Source organism: Ruditapes philippinarum, unplaced genomic scaffold (genome assembly GCF_026571515.1).
Source record: "Ruditapes philippinarum isolate M1 unplaced genomic scaffold, ASM2657151v2 ctg107_1_1_1_1, whole genome shotgun sequence".
Classification (NCBI taxonomy): Eukaryota; Metazoa; Mollusca; class Bivalvia; order Venerida; family Veneridae; genus Ruditapes; species Ruditapes philippinarum.
Genome location: NW_026864052.1, coordinates 201,048 through 205,430, shown reverse-complemented (window position 1 = coordinate 205,430; position 4,383 = coordinate 201,048).

The following is a 4,383-nucleotide window of genomic DNA, read 5'->3' as shown; positions in this document are numbered from 1 at the left end:
AAAGATTAATTGACATTTAAAACAACTATCAACTTTCTAAGTCATCTTTTGTATCAATAATACTAGACGTAGTCTCTAGACTATATTATATTCTTTATTTTCTATCATTTTATAAGTTTTCTTTTATTAAAATAACTGATGATAAAAAATATTCCATCTCTTGCTGTTTACTTTTCAGATGGTATCTTTTCAGTAAATTCCTTGTAGATTTATCTATGTTGGAATCAATTTTGGAAATTAATCGGTCAAATTTAACACACAAACTGCAGTGTTTTAAAGTTTTTGTAAGGTAATTTTGGGTCCTGCAGACCAAAATCCAGGGACAAAATTATTTTCTAAATAATGCAATATACATATTATTTACCGGCATATTTTTCTTTGCTGTTTTGAGCTTGTAAATCTAAGGCTTAGTAAGCTAAAGGTCTCAAACATTAATAAAACAAAAATGTGGCATACTTCTAGTGCATTTACTTCAGATTAAATATATCATATACGGAATTGAACAAAATTACGGACGGGCATCAAATTCTGTATTTAATTAAGCCAATAATTACCATACTAACATAATTATCGAGATACAAATTTAAAAGATCCGTATTAAAGTAAATCGACCCTTGTACGCATTAACCTAAATGTTCTTTTTGACCTTATTATCTTGCATGAAGATTAGCGGAGATGAGTGAAAATGTCAAGGAATAGAAAAACTTATGATAACAAGTCTTTAACGTAGATTCTGTTACCTACCTGACAAATCATCAAGAGATAAACTCGTAACTTATCGCCTAGCGATCAAAATATTTAGAATAGCATTTTGTTAAAAGAAAGTGTGTTCTTATCTGAAGCAGACTTAAGCTTTATAAAGTGCATTACTGGATTTTTTTGTAGAACTTTGCAGATATAACAGTCAGATGTCATAAGGAAACTACAAGCATTCGTAAAGACATCTTGCATTAAATTCGCATTATGCTCATCATTTTTCATTCTCAAGTTGAGCTGAATTAACTATTTATTTCAAATGATTGACTATTATAATGGTGATTAACTAATAGTTGATTGGATATATATATGAAGTATCTATAAATCCGCCAAAAATGTAAAAAGACTGCACCACTCTTTTATAAATTGAACCTTACTAGGTAGTGTCTGATGAACATTTATAGAAATGACCTTGAGTCAAGTGAGCTATTCATCTTTCATGCGAAGTAAGTAATAAAATTAAAAGGAATTATAAGAAAATGTAAACTTAATTTGACTTTCACCTGTTCACTTAATATCATGCCCTTGGATGAGCATAATGTCACTTTAAAATAAATGAATATTTCGATGGCAACGCTTAGCTTTACAGACCGGTATAGTTGTGACCCTGTCATTATAACAAATATATGGACAAAAAGTAATAATATTACGTCAATAAAAAACCGAGTATGTGAAGTGTAATTTATGTACCACATATATCACTTTTAGATTTTAAACTTTAATACGGTAGCTACGTTAGACAAGGAACACAGAAAAAAACACCACATGTTATAAAAACACGTTCACATTAATTTGATTATATAGTACAATATTAGGTTCACTACTTGTAATTCAATTAAGCACATTTTTTAGATACCACGTGTCTTTTAATTGCATCGTAAATTGATATTCAAGTTCAACTGTACAATTAGACACAATATCGTAATCGTAATGTATATACCGCAGTATTCAAACTTTTCATTAATTAATACCATATTTAACCAAGTCAATGCCTCTTACATAAATTACGATGAGTTATAAGGTTAATGAATTTCAGTGCATTTTACAATTTTAAATCCAGTTTGTTCTTAGTAACCCTAAAATCTCGTACGGGAAAGTGTGTCGTTTTTTATGAATAGATAAACGGAAAGCTTTAGCTATTTGACGAGATATTTACCTTATAACTTCAAAGAGTAGCTTGATCCATGACGTACTTTGATAATCAAAATAATTGTATTCATTGTTCGTTATTCTCATTCAACACCGTTTATATAGATGAACTCTTAATAAATACCGGCAATTTCTATAAAATTGCTTTGACGAGATAAATAGATCAAGAGTTTATTATTATTCCATTTGAGATATGAAGAAAAAACACAAACAGGCAATTCTGACGAGGTATTATTTATTTCACAACAGTATTAAAATATATATTAATATTTAAAAAAATGCTCTTAATGACCTTTTGAGAAAAATGATACAGTGAATCTTAGTGCACGGAATGAACGGAAAAAGCCGGATGTTTAAAAAAAATTGACACAACCACGTGACACCTGCAATTATTAATCAAAGTACGATAGAACAGATGGGCTGGCTATCTGTTACATAATGATTTTATTCACATATTACGTCTTGTTAGTATGTCTTTTTTTTAAAACAATGTTATTTCTCTTTTATTATATAATAATGAAGCCAGTGGATAAAGTCTGCATTTATTTCAGGAAATGAATGGGAATGTGAGGAAACACTCTAAATTTGCCATGAGAACGATCATTTTAATAGCCTATATCATTGTCTTGAACAACAGAGAAGAGACGGGTCCGGGTCCCTGTGGATTTTCCTTACAGGAAATGGTAACAACCAGTAAAAGGTTTCACATAATTTTATATAATTCTGCAACTGATAATGTTTGTTCTTGCTAAGTAATAAATATGTGCTGTAATGTAAGAAATATAAATTAAATGCATTAATTGCTGCACAACACGAGGTGACAATTAATACTTCAATTATCATAGTAAAATAATTTGATACAAGATAACTCAAAGTTTTCACTTTGAAATTTGTTTCACTTTGAACATTTCTAAAATAGGGTCTTTGGCAATTTATATATCCTTCCAATGATAAATCAGAATTATAATTCATTCGCTAGAGTAAACCCCAAAGAAATGACGGAATTGAAAGATACGATGTAATGAGAAAACAAGATGAAAGTAAGGGCATGGGTTCTATCAAGAGGTATGAAAAAGGCAACAAACAATTAAATATCACAGCCTCGATTCTAAAGTATTAGTTAATGGGGGATTATTTGAGGTGCAACAGGAAGAACAAGAAAACAGGAAAAACAAAGTTTAAAAAAAGATGATAACGTAAGATAACTTTTGATCACATGCAGTTCTGGTGCCTTTTTAATCTGTATTATTTAAGATAAATTACAGAAAATCATTAACCAAGGTAACATGCAGTTATACGAATTTTACACGTACAACCTTAGAAGCTTTGAAAGACATAATTGTTTGTCATATGAATATGACAACGCTCCCTAAGCAGCTAATTGATTACACTCCCTACAAACGTAAGAAAGTTAACGGTTGTGGACCATTCGACCGATGCGCAGGAGAGTTGAATATGACTAGCTTAATTTATAATAAAAGCATTAACAACATAATACTACATATTGATACTTTATGATCGAAGTCTTAAAGCTCAATAAAAGAATGTTTTACCCCTCATCCCATGAAATAGATATAGAAAAAAAATACTGGAAAACTAATGTCAAATAAATGTGTTCAATACAAGTGGCTAACAATATTTTAAGGAGACAAATCATGACTTTATTTTTTATTGATTTTTTTTCTTATTGAATTAATATTTAGTTTTCGTTTCCTAGTTATTAGTTATCATTTGTATTTTTTTTGTTTCAAAGATTTTTGACATAAAATCAGGAATAACATTTGTTAAAAAATCTATACGATATTTAATATATGGAATTTTAACTTTTTAAACAAATATTCGAAATAGAATTCGCATCAATTGATTTATTTAAACGTTTGCTATTATAGATATTATTATTTGCTATTAAATTTGATATTATTATTTGCTATTATAGATAGCTTATTTTGTCTTCTTCAACAGGCTTTCTAGGGATGTTAAAAGATCTGAAAATATAAAAATCGTCCACATCTTCCTGATATTTTAACCCATGGCCTGCCAAATTTGTTAAATGGATTTGTCCATCTTCGTTTTTGGAATTGTCAGTTTTTGTATATTTAGATGAACATCTGAAGTTTGTCTGACTTTTTACTTGTGCCAATGGCCAAATACTTCTGGGTTCGCGGAGTACGGTTCAGAGAGTATTAAGAAGTTAAAGTAAGCTCTTGAGATGTTTCTAATACGTTTTGAAACCATTACAAATGAGTTTGATAGGAAAAGGACGCATGGTTATCCAAATATTCGACTGCGTTCTTATGACGATTGATGAACATGCTTCAATTTCGTCTTCGTCAATTTAGACTATATCAAACTCTTGTCTGGTTCTACTAAATTCCTTGTAACGATGTTAAAATTCTTCTGCATCTCGACAGAAGATGACTGAGTTATGTTTATCAACTGTTTTTCGAACATGAAAAAAGTGAACGGAAGAAGTTAGTT